Genomic DNA, 13,347 nt, shown 5'->3' with positions numbered 1-13,347 from the left:
CGCTTCAACTCCATTCGTGAAAATGTTCAAGATGGAGACATAGAGATTTGTAAAGTACATACGGACCTGAATGTAGCAGATCCGTTGACTAAACCTCTCCCTAGAGCAAAACATGATCAACACCAGAATTCCATGGGTGTTCGATTCATCACAATGTAACTAGATTATTGACTCTAGTGCAAGTGGGAGACTGTTGGAAATATGCCCTAGAGGCAATAATAAAAGCATTATTATTATATTTCCTTGTTCATGATAATTGTCTTTATTCATGCTATAATTGTGTTATCCGGAAATCGTAATACATGTGTGAATAACAGACATCAACATGTCCCTAGTGAGCCTCTAGTTGACTAGCTCGTTGATCAACAGATAGTCATGGTTTCCTGACTATGGACACTGGATGTCATTGATAACGAGATCACATCATTAGGAGAATGATGTGATGGACAAGACCCAATCCTAAACATAGCACAAGATCGTATAGTTCGTTTGCTAGAGTTTTCCAATGTCAAGTATCTTTTCCTTAGACCATGAGATCGTGTAACTCCCGGATACCGTAGGAGTGCTTTGGGTATGCCAAACGTCACAACGTAACTGGGTGACTATAAAGGTAGACTACGGGTATCTCCGAAAGTGTCTGTTGGGTGACATGGATCAAGACTGGGATTTGTCACTCCGTATGACGGAGAGGTATCACTGGGCCCACTCGGTAATGCATCATCATAATGAGCTCAAAGTGACCAAGTGTCTGGTCACGGGATCATGCATTATGGTACGAGTAAAGTGACTTGCCGGTAACGAGATTGAACGAGGTATTGGGATACCGACGATCGAATCTCGGGCAAGTAACATATCGATAGACAAAGGGAATAGCGTACGGGATTGATTAAATCCTCGACATCGTGGTTCATCCGATGAGATCATCGTGGAGCATGTGGGAGCCAACATGGGTATCCAGATCCCGCTGTTGGTTATTGACCGGAGAGTCGTCTCGGTCATGTCTGCTTGTCTCCCGAACCCGTAGGGTCTACACACTTAAGGTTCGGTGACGCTAGGGTTATGAAGATATGTATATGCAGAAACCCGAATGTTGTTCGGAGTCCCGGATGAGATCCCGGACGTCACGAGGAGTTCCGAAATGGTCCGGAGGTAAATAATTATATATAGGAAGTGCTATTTCGGGCATCGGGACAAGTTTCGGGGTCACCGGTATTGTACCGGGACCACCGGAAGGGTCCCGGGGGTCCACCGGGTGGGGCCACCTGCCCCGGGGGGGCACATGGGCTGTAGGGGTGTGCGCCTTGGCCTGTATGGGCCAAGGGCACCAGCCCCAAGAGGCCCATGCGCCAAGAGATCAAGAAAGGAAGAGTCCTAAAGGGGGAAGGCACCTCCTAGGTGCCTTGGGGAGGAGGGATTCCTCCCTTGGCCGCCGCCCCCCTAGGAGATTGCATCTCCTAGGGCCGGCGCCCCCCCTAGGCTCCCTATATATAGTGGGGGAAGGAGGGCCTCTCACCCCACGCCTTTGGTGCCTTCCTCTCCCTCTCCAACACATCCTCCTCCTCCATAGTGCTTGGCGAAGCCCTGCCGGAGTACTGCAGCTCCATCACCACCACGCCGTCGTGCTGCTGCTGGAGCCATCTTCCTCAACCTCTCCTTCCCCCTTGCTGGATCAAGAAGGAGGAGACGTCACACTGACCGTACGTGTGTTGAACGCGGAGGTGCCGTCCGTTCTTCGCTAGGATCTCCGGTGATTTGGATCACGTCGAGTACGACTTCCTCATCCCCATTCTTTGAACGCTTCCGCGCGTGGTCTACAAAGGTATGTAGATGCAATCCAATCACTCGTTGCTAGATGAACTCCTAGATGGATCTTGGTGAAACCGTAGGAAATTTTTTGTTTTCTGCAATGTTCCCCAACACTCATCATCTTCATCATCATCCTCATAGTACTCTTCTTGCACAACCAAAGCCTTGGGAGGAGTCTTCTTGGTGAAGTTGTTCTTGTTGGGGAACGACTTGGCCTTGTCCTTTCGGATGAGTTTGCCACCATTGTCTTCCCTCTTCTCATACGGGCATTCCGCAACGAAATGACTCACGTTGCCACAATTGTAGCAAGTCCTTACACGTTGCTTGCCCCTTGTGCCACTCGAGTTGTTTTTGCTAAAATTGGGCCTCGAGTTTTTCTTGCTCCAAAATTGCCTTGAAGCAAGTGCCATGTGTTCATGATATGCATACTTCGTATCTTCGGGGTTGCTCTCCTCTTCTTCCTCTTCTTCTTCCACGGTGAGCTTGGCCTTCAATGCAAGGTTAGGCTTCTTTGCCCGTTGAGAACGGAGCACCGCATTGTCGATGGTCTTGTCCAAAATGTTCATGGCCACAAACTCATCCAACACTTCGCTTGAGGTCAAAGTGTGGAAGTTCGGTCTTTGATGAATGACGGAAGACATGGCCTTGTGGTAGGGCATCATTGCCTTGAGGAATTTGCGCTTGATCCAATTTTCATCCGTGTCCTTGCTCCCGTGATCTCGTAGTGAGACCGCGAGTTTGGTTACTCTCCGATAAAGCTCACGAGGTTCTTCATCTTCCTTCATTGCAAACTCATCGGCCTCATCTTGTACCACTTCATAGTTGGAGCGTTGAATGCTTGCGCTTCCCCGGTAGAGAGACACGACACAATGCCATGCATCTTTGGCCAAGGCGAAGGGACGAAGATGAGGTAGGTCTTCGGGTGGAATTGCATCTTGAATGATGAAGAGAGTATTCTCATTGAATTGATTGTCCGCGGCTTCTCGAGGAGTGAAGTTGCTTGGATCATGTGGATAGAAACCTTCTTCAATGATTCTCCAAAGGTTAGTGTTCACATGATTTAAATGACGTTTAAAGCAGTAAACCCAAGAATCAAAATCCTCATTTTTCACAATCTTAGGGGGGACCGGCATGATTCAAATGAGTGGAAGGAACCGGTCCACCATAAACAAGTGGTGGTTCCACATGGGCAAAGATGCCGGTGCCATTCTTGCCACTAGAAGAAGGAGCCTTTTCACTACTAGCTTCCCCCTTGTCGGGGATAGCATCCGACACCTTGATGGCGGGATCACCCACTTTCAACGGTGCGGTGGATAGTTTAAGCCCCTCAAGAAATTTAGTAAACATGCTTTCAACTTCAGTCGTCATGGAGATTTTCAATGTCTCCAAGGCCACATTGAACTCCTCACGAGAGACCGAAGTTCCCCCATCGCCCGTAGACGAGATAGGATTCACATCGGAGTGTTCCTCCGCACCGTCTACGGTATCAACCATACTCTTTGGACGGTAAAGTCCTTAATAAAGAGACGAGGCTCTGATACCAATTGAAAGGATCGATATGGTTGACTAGAGGGGGGTGAATAGGCAACTAACAATTTTTAGCTTTTCTTTAGCAATTTAAACTTTGCATCAAAGTAGGTTGTCTAGATATGCAACTAGATGAGCAACCTATATGATGCAACACAAATAGGAACACAAGCAACCAAGATATATGAAACAAATAAGCTACACAAGTAAAGGCACGAGATAACCAAGACTGGAGATGGTGGAGACGAGGATGTGTTGCCGAAGTTCCTTCCCTTTGAGAGGAAGTACGTCTCCGTTGGAGCGGTGTGGAGGCACAATGCTCCCCAATAAGCCACTAGGGCCACCGTAATCTCCTCACGCCCTCACACAATGCGAGATGTCGTGATTCCACTATTGGTGCCCTTGGAGGCGGCAACCGAACCTTAACAAACGAGGTTGGGGCAATCTCCACAACTCAATTGGAGGCTCCCAACGACACCACGAAGCTTCACCACAATGGACTATGGCTTCGCGGTGACCTCAACCGTCTAGGATGCTCAAACACCCAAGAGTAATAAGATCCGCAAGGGATTAGTAGGGGGAATCAAATATCTCTTGGTGGAAGTGTAGATCGGGGCCTTCTCAACCACTCCCGAGCAAATCAACAAGTTTGGTTGGCTAGGGAGTGAGATCGGGCGAAAATGGAGCTTGGAGCAATAATGGAGCTTTAATGGTGGAAGAGGTGAGTCAACGGGGAAGAAGGAGACCCTTTATATAGTGTGTGGAAAAGATCCAACCGTTACCCACCAACCAGCCCGCGGCCAGCGGTACTACCGTGCCTGGCCAGCGGTACTACCGCAAGGCCGCGCGGTACTACTGCTTGCAACCAAGCGGTACTACTGCACGGCAGTGCGGTACTACCGTACCGTCCCACGGTACTGCTGCGACCCCAGCCAGGGAAACAGACGCAAGCTGGGGGCGGTACTTCCGCACGCACGGTACTACCGCGCCCCCAATGTCGTACTACCGTAAGGCAAAAGTCCCGTCCAGGGGGAAGGGGAACTTCCGTGCCTACTTCCGCAAAAAAACGGAAGTAGCAAAAACTCGACACAGTAGTACTGCCGAGGGGCGGTACTACTGCCTGACCGCATAGCGCGGTACTACCGCACGGCGAAAGCGGTACTACCGCGGCAGGTGCGGATGTAAAAAATTACATCCGCTCCTACTACCGCAAAGGGGCGGCACTAGCCTGGTGGGCAGCGGTAGTGCGGCTCCAGGGGAGCGGTACTACCGTGAGCACCAGCGATACTACCGCGCCACCGCGCGGTACTACCGTGGATGCCCATGGTACTACCGTTGATCCAGGAGCAGTACTACCGCAACCACAACAGCAGCCAGTCAAAGGAGGCAGGAAAAACGGAGGAAGCTCCAAGGAAGAAGGAGGGGATAAAAGGAGACGTGTACGTGATGATTCCACCCAAACCTTTCCAACGCGGACCCCCTCTTAATAGTACGGCTTTCCTACGACTCAAATCCACCAAAAAGAAACATAGAAAAGACGTCGTCTTCGTCAGTCTTCGAGGGGCACCCAATCGTCTTGTGCCTAGCAGAGAAGAGTCTGGAAAACTCATGGCACACGATTAGTCCGCAAATGCGTTGTCATCAATCACCAAAACACTTAGGGATAAATATGTCCTTATAGCCCCCATCTGCACGAAGTCGCCGTTGCCCGAGTCGCGGCCCAAACAGGCCGCCGCGCGTGCCCTGGTGCCTTTACCACTGCCGACGCGCGTGCCCGCCGCTGCATTCCATTCCCGTCGCCCAGATGGCCGCCCACCCGCGATCTACGTCTCCGCCTCCCTCCGCGCACTACGCCTACTATGACCAGCCATCGTCCTCACGCCGTCGACACCTGCCTCCGCTGGCCAGCAACGTCACGCCGTCATCACGTTCGTCATCGGAGGAAATGGATCCGGCTGAAATCCTCGCCGCCGTGCAAGAGGTTGGTTTGAGACATTGTTGTTCTTGATAAGATAGTTGTTTTAGGGATGATGTTACACGGCGTTTGATTCATCGTACAATTTTTTTAACTATATATAGTTAGAGGAGGAGGGAGATTATGATGGCGATGATTACGGCGAGGACAACGAAACCTCGTCACAGAATATGGATGAACCTCGTGAGGAGAACTACATGAGTTTGGATGAATCTTATAGTGGCAATGTAAGTGTGATCAATGTTGATGAAACAATAAATATGAGGGGGTAAATATGATAGACCGCACGGAAAATTTAATATTTTTTTGCATGATGCAGCGACATGGCGATGATAATGATGATATGTATATAGATGATTCATTTGCTGAAAGTGCACTCCGGGTATGTTATTAATAAAATCAGAGAAGAAATGACATAATAACCATATGAGCGCTTACATGTTTTTTTTGCAATGCACGCAGATGGACGAGGACGGGAACTTTGTGAGGAATATTGTGGACGATGAAAGTGACAAATCGCACGTTGATGCATCTCATGATGACAGCTCCAGCAAAGTAAGTTTTGAAACTTACATCACTACAGTACATTTTAAAATTATAACTGACTGACATAAATGGTTTAATGCATTAATTTACAGGGAGATGTAGATGGTACAAGCGGGAATGATGAGCATGTTGGTGATGATCTGTTTAATTTTGACATCGGATTTGATGAATATCAGCAAGAATCATTGGACATGCATTGGAAGGTCATGAGGAAGACGTTCAAGTCACTAAGAGATGCTTACAATTTCTATAATCAGTATGCGTACGAGCGTGGTTTCAGCGTAAGAAAGGACTCACTGAAATATTCAAAAGGTCCTGAGGCAACTAAGCGCTTGAGAAAGTATGTGTGTGCGAGAGCTGGGAAACGACAGGCAAAACGTTGTACAATGGAAGGCAGGACCCGCAGGCTGAGAGGGGAGACTCGTTGCTTCTGCGATGCGCATATAACTTTGAAACTTGATAAAGAGCGTGACGTTTGGTATGTCAGCAGTTTCAATGATGATCACAGTCACGTTCTAGCTAGACCGGATGAAGTCACGTTTCTTCGATCTCACAATCAGATAAAAGAATATCAGAAGGCTGATATCTTAACCATGGCAGGTGCTGGAATCAAGAACAACAACAACAAAACAACAACAAAGCCTTTAGTCCCAAACAAGTTGGGGTAGGCTAGAGGTGAAACCCATAAGATCTCGCAACCAACTCATGGCTCTGGCACATGGATAGCAAGCTTCCACGCACCCCTGTCCATAGCTAGCTCTTTGTCGATACTCCAATCCTTCAGGTCTCTCTTAACGGACTCCTCCCATGTCAAAATCGGTCGACCCCGCCCTCTCTTGACATTCTCCGCACGCTTTAGCCGTCCTCTATGCACTGGAGCTTCTGGAGGCCTGCGCTGAATATGCCCAAACCATCTCAAACGATGTTGGACAAGCTTCTCCTCAATTGGTGCTACCCCAACTCTATCTCGTATATCATCATTCCGGACTCGATCCTTCCTCGTGTGGCCACACATCCATCTCAACATACGCATCTCCGCCACACCTAACTGTTGAACATGTCGCCTTTTAGTCGGCCAACACTCCGTGCCATACAACATTGCGGGTCGAACCGCCGTCCTGTAGAACTTGCCTTTTAGCTTTTGTGGCACTCTCTTGTCACAGAGAATGCCAGAAGCTTGGCGCCACTTCATCCATCCGGCTTTGATTCGATGGTTCACATCTTCATCAATACCCCCATCCTCCTACAACATTGACCCCAAATACCGAAAGGTGTCCTTCCGAGGTACCACCTGGCCATCAAGGCTAACCTCCTCCTCCTCACAGCTAGTAGTACTGAAACCGCACATCATGTACTCGGTTTTAGTTCTACTAAGCCTAAACCCTTTCGATTCCAAGGTTTGTCTCCATAACTCTAACTTCCTATTTACCCCCGTTCGACTATCGTCAACTAGCACCACATCATCCGCAAAGAGCATACACCATGGGATATCTCCTTGTATACCCCTTGTGACCTCATCCATCACCAATGCAAAAAGATAAGGGCTCAAAGCTGACCCCTGATGCAGTCCTATCTTAATCGAGAAGTCATCGGTGTCGACATCACTTGTTCGAACACTTGTCACAACATTATTGTACATGTCCTTGATGAGGGTAATGTACTTTGCTGGGACTTTGTGTTTCTCCAAGGCCCACAACATGACATTCCGCGGTATCTTATCATAGGCCTTCTCCAAGTCAATGAACACCATATGCAAGTCCTTCTTATGCTCCCTATATCTCTCCATAAGTTGTCGTACCAAGAAAATGGCTTCCATGGTCGACCTCCGAGGCATGAAACCAAACTGATTTTTGGTCACGCTTGTCATTCTTCTTAAGCGGTGCTCAATGACTCTCTCCCATAGCTTCATTGTATGGCTCATCAGCTTAATTCCACGGTAATTAGTACAACTCTGAACATCCCCCTTGTTCTTGAAGATTGGTACTAATATACTCCGTCTCCATTCTTCTGGCATCTTGTTTGCCTGAAAAATGAGGTTGAAAAGCTTAGTTAGCCATACTATCGCTATGTCCCCGAGACCTTTCCACACCTCAATGGGGATACAATCAGGGCCCATCGCCTTGCCTCCTTTCATCCTTTTTAAAGCCTCCTTCACCTCAGACTCCTGGATGCGCCGCACAAAACGCATGCTGGTCTCATCAAAGGAGTCATTCAGTTCAATGGTAGAACTCTCATTCTCCCCATTGAACAGCTTGTCGAAGTACTCCCGCCATCTATGCTTAATCTCTTCGTCCTTCACCAAGAGTTGGCCTGCTCCGTCCTTGATGCATTTGACTTGGCCAATATCCCACGTCTTCCTCTCCCGGATCTTAGCCATCTTATAGATGTCCCTTTCACCTTCCTTCGTGCCTAACCGTTGGTAGAGGTCCTCATATGCCCGACCCCTTGCTTCACCAACAGCTCGCTTTGTGGCCTTCTTCGCCATCTTGTACTTCTCTATGTTGTCTGCACTCCTATCCAGGTATAGGCGTCTGAAGCAATCTTTCTTCTCTTTAAGCGCCTTCTGGACATCATCATTCCACCACCAGGTATCCTTATCTTCGCTTCTCCTTCCCCTGGACACTCCAAACTCCTCCGAGGCCACCTTACGAATGCAAGTCGCCATCTTCATCCACACATTGTCCGCATCCCCTCCTTCCTCCCAAGGGCCCTCCTTAAATACCCTCTCCTTGAACACCTGAGCTACCTCCCCCTTGAGCTTCCACCACTTCGTTCTAGCGACCTTGGCACGCTTATCCCGCTGGACACGAATCCGAAAGCGGAAGTCAGCAACCACCAGCTTATGCTGGGGTACAACACTCTCCCTAGGTATCACCTTACAGTCTAGGCACGCACGCCTATCTTCTCTTCTCAAGAGGATGAAATCAATCTGGCTAGAGTGTTGGCCACTACTAAAAGTCACCAGATGTGATTCTCACTTTCTAAAGAGGGTGTTAGCTACAATCATGTTGTAGGCTAGAGCAAAGCTTAAGACATCTTCTCCTTCTTGATTCCTGATGCCATAGCCAAAGCCCCCATGCGCCCCTTCAAAACCTGTGTTAGATGTACCCACGTGGCCATTGAGGTCTCCTCCTATGAATAGCTTCTCACCAATCGGTACACTCCTAACCATGTCTTCCAAGCCTTCCCAGAACTCCCTCTTGGTGTTCTCATTGTGGCCTACTTGCGGGGCATATGCGCTGATAACATTGAGAACCAAGTCCTCAGCTACCAGCTTGACCGGGATAATCCGGTCCCCGCGTCTCCTGACGTCTACCACTCCATACTTGAGGCTCTTGTTGATCAAGATGCCTACGCCATTTCTGTTTGCAGCCGTCCCCGTGTACCACAGCTTGAAGCCGGTATCCTCCACCTCCTTCGCCTTCTGTCCTCTCCATTTGGTTTCTTGGACGCAAAGGATATCAACACCTCTCCTCACTGCTGCATCAACTAGCTCCCGAAGCTTCCCTGTCAGAGACCCTATGTTCCAGCTACCTAAGCGAATCCTCCTAGGCTCGGCTAGCTTCCTTACCCTTCGCACTCGTCGAGTCAAATGCGAAGACCCTTGCTCATTTTCCACTACATCCGGGCACCGATGTAGCGCGCCACTAAGGATGCGACGACCCGATCCTCGCTCACTTGCCACCATATCCGGATCAAGATACGGCGCGCCACTTGGGGGGTGACGGCCCGGCCCTTGCCCATTTTCCACCACACCCGGGTTCTGATGTGGCGCGTCGCTGAGAGGGTTACACCCCAACGAAAATCTTTTGGGTTTCATCTCCATAAGAGTGGCTGAGTTTTTACGTTGGCTCGCCAAGCCTATCACAACCCTCCTCATTTACCCGGGCTTGGGACCGGCTATGTTGAGACAACATAGGCGGAGTTGCTGGAATCAGGAAACATATGATTTATGATCAACTTGTCAGTAGGTCCGGGTCATATGCAAAGGCTGGTTTTGGGAGGAAGAAGCTTTATAACATGTGTTATAGAGAAAAATGAAGTTGCTTGCACAAGGTGATGCAGACACTGCCATTGGGATCATGATGACCAGAAAAGAGAGAGATCCAGATTTCTTCTTTGAGCACACCGTCGATGATGAAGGAAGGCTGAAAAACATATTCTGGTGTCATTCTCAATCACGTCGAGACTATGTTGACTACGGTGATGTGACAGTCTTCGACAACACATACATGATGAATAGGTATGGCATGCCATTTATACCTTTTGTCGGTCTGAACAACCACCGTTGCACCACGGTATTCGGTTGTGCTCTTGTGTCTGACGAGACGGAAGATACATATGTCTGGCTGCTTCAGACATTTTTGAGGGCTCACTGTCAGAAGAGGCCCAGGTTAGTAATTACTGATGGAGATGCATCTATGATTAAGGCCATAAGAAAGGTACTTTCGGAGGTTTGGCATCGTCTTTGCTCGTGGCATATTGAGAATAACATGCAGAAACACCTTCATCATAAGTCTCTAAAGGAGTTCAGGTCTCTACTTTATTATGACACTTCAAAAAAGGTATTTGAGGAGAGATGGGCAGCGTTCACCGCCAAATGGCAGTCGGAGAAAACAAAGACATGGTTACATAGGATGTACAAGAAGAAAAGGCTTTGGGCATCATATCTGTCAGGTGGGTTTTTCTTAGGTATGCGAAGTAACCAGCGAAGTGAGAGTCTGAATTCATGCCTTCACTTGCATCTAGACTCCGGTATGACTATTGTTGATATGATTGTGCACTACGGGAACTGCATAGTTCGTCTCCGTGAGAATGAGGCGCATGATGATTACACAAACTCACAGACAGTTCCAGTACCGGTATTGGATGAGTGTAAAGATATTGAGAAATCAGCTGCCCGTGAGTTCACTGCGGCAAACTTTTATATCTTGCAGGAAGATATGAAGAAGGCACGGGAGCTAGAGGTCCTTGAGAGACTGAGAGGAGCAGACACTCACAGATTCATACTGACATGGAAGGAAAATAGAGATATCAGATTCACTGTGGACTACACCCCAGGTAACTTAAAAGAAACAGTGAAGTGCAGTTGCAGAAGCATGTATCGCAAAGGACTTCCTTGCAAACATATTCTTCACGTTCTGATTCAGCTATGCTTACGTGAGATACCTAAGTGTTTAGTACTGCGGAGGTTGAGCCAAGTGGCAAGGGGTGGACTTCCCGTGAAGCGCACTAGCGATCTGTTTGCATGAGGATGGGCAGGTGCAGGGGACAGAGCTAGGTACAGCGAGTTGACTATCTTATCTGCTGAAGCAACTCATAAAGCATGCCATAAACCATTTTTATTCGACAAGTTGAAGGCGGCTCTGAGGGATATAATAGATAATGATTACACTGAGGAGGATGAGTCTGGTGCGGAGGTACAGTTTGTGAACGACGATGCATTCGAGCCTAAGCAAGATCATGGTCTTGTTCATGATCCCGCAAAAGTTAACACCAAAGGCGCACCAAAACAGAATGTTAAAGGCCGCGGTAAGGATGGTCCTGATGTCACTAAAAATGGGCGACCAAAAGCTTTTGATGAGAAAAGCAAACGTCAATGTGGACAGTGCGGTGTTGCGGGTCATTATAAGTCCACGTGCCCTCAAAATCCTAAGTATGATTTTCTTATGTTATTATATATGTTATTGTTCAAACCGAATTTATTTGTTCATTATGAATTAACACATATCTTATTGTTATGTAGGAACTTTGCTTAACTTGTGGAGTATGGAAGATTGGTTCACCCTTTGATTGAAGACAGTTTTATTATGGATGGCTATGGAAGATCGTTCCACCCTTTCATTGAAGACAATTTTTTAATGTTCTATACATTTGATCTTGAATAATTGTTATAATATGTTATATAAACTTATTTTACTTCGTTGATGTCAGACTATTTGGTTTTGATGACAGACTATGTAATGCAAGAAGGAGTTTTACTTTGTTTATTTTGATGTGTTAATTTTGTGCAAGTCGTTGTTGTTTATTTTGGCGTGCTCATTTTTGCATAGTACTGCCGTCGTTGTTTACTGTATATTTTCTGCATTGCACGGTCGTCGTCGCTTAGAACGCCGTCATTTTAAAAAAACACCCGACAAGTGCGCCGGCGGCACTGTCCCACAGTGGCAGCGTCGGCCGGCGGCACTGTCCCACAGGGCAGAGTCGGACGGCGGCAGCAGTACGAGGCAATGAAAGGAGTTCGATAGCCTATGTGCCGCTGGTTATATAAGCCGGTCATCGCGCGCTCCGTCGGCCGAGGTGGGACTAAACATTCCAAGTCGCCCCACGTGCTACTTGGGCCGTCGTCACGCCGCGTGCTACTAGGGCCGTCGTCGCGCCGCGAGCGGAAACAATGGTATTGGGCCGGCCCACGCGGTCACGCGCGTCGCTGCAGGCACGGCGGCTGTGATAGCTAAGTTTTAGTCCCACCTCGCCCAACGGAGCGCGCGACGACCAGCTTATATACCCGGCGGCGCACTTGCAGTCGAGCGTCCTTGATTAGTTATGCTACCCGTCGTTCGACGCTGCCCTGTTGGACAGTGCCGTCGGTCCTGTCTGACGTCAGACTGGCCGGCGCACTAGTGGGCAATTTTTTTTTGTAGAAAAGGAAATTAAGAACGTCGGTGTTATAATAAGCGACAGCGACAGTGCTTTAAAGTGCATAATAAATATATTTACATTTTTTTTAACATTTAGCAGTACAGGAAAACAATTTGACGACTGCACAACTATAAATATGAAGATTTCAAATGTAAAGACAACGGCATGAAGACAACATAATAATCCAAATGTCATTCTCGACTTAAATATTCAAAATAGTAGTGTCTTCTTCATCACAAGACATGATAGTCGAAATAAATGTAAACATTATTTGAGCCTACAAAATTTTCTTGTATAAAAATTTTGCCACATTTATTTCTTCTTTGCAAGCTGGGTAACTTTGTCCTTCACATCGTTGAGCGTATTTCTCTCCGAAAAAATAAGCTGCGTAATCATTAAGTCCCTCGATTTATCAATTGACCCCTGTTAGAACTTCATATTAGTACAATTCAAATAGTATCACATAATGAATTTAATTGAATATAAGCATTTGAAATAAAACCAGACCTGAGAAAAATGGCTTGTCCATTTTTCACCGTTCTAATATTGAAAGCATCGAAGAACAAATATTCCACATGAATTGCTGGTCCGTACAAACAACGGTTCATAAGTTCGCATTTGAGGTAAGATATTAAAACAATATGAAAGTATTTACTCATCCATCTTCTTGTTGTGGGATGATATACTCCCTCCGGTCCTTTTTAGTTCCCATATAAGATTTGACTGAAGTCAAGCCTCGTAAAGTTTGATCAACTTTGTAGAAAAAGTGCCAACATTCACAATGTGAAATCAATACCACTAGATGTGTCATGACTTAAAGTTTCATATTATATAACTTTAGCATGGCAGAT

At 47.4% G+C, this 13,347-nt stretch overlaps 1 pseudogene; it reads left to right on the top strand.

Moving 5' to 3' along the window:
- Nucleotides 1-5,137: 5,137 nt before the first annotated feature.
- Nucleotides 5,138-12,665, top strand: LOC123111664 (protein FAR1-RELATED SEQUENCE 11-like; annotated as a pseudogene).
- Nucleotides 12,666-13,347: the final 682 nt, after the last annotated feature.

Source organism: Triticum aestivum, chromosome 1A, assembly GCF_018294505.1.
Source record: "Triticum aestivum cultivar Chinese Spring chromosome 1A, IWGSC CS RefSeq v2.1, whole genome shotgun sequence".
NCBI lineage: Eukaryota > Viridiplantae > Streptophyta > Magnoliopsida > Poales > Poaceae > Triticum > Triticum aestivum.
Note: the sequence above shows the minus strand (reverse complement) of the source record. Positions and strands in the feature narration are given on the sequence as shown.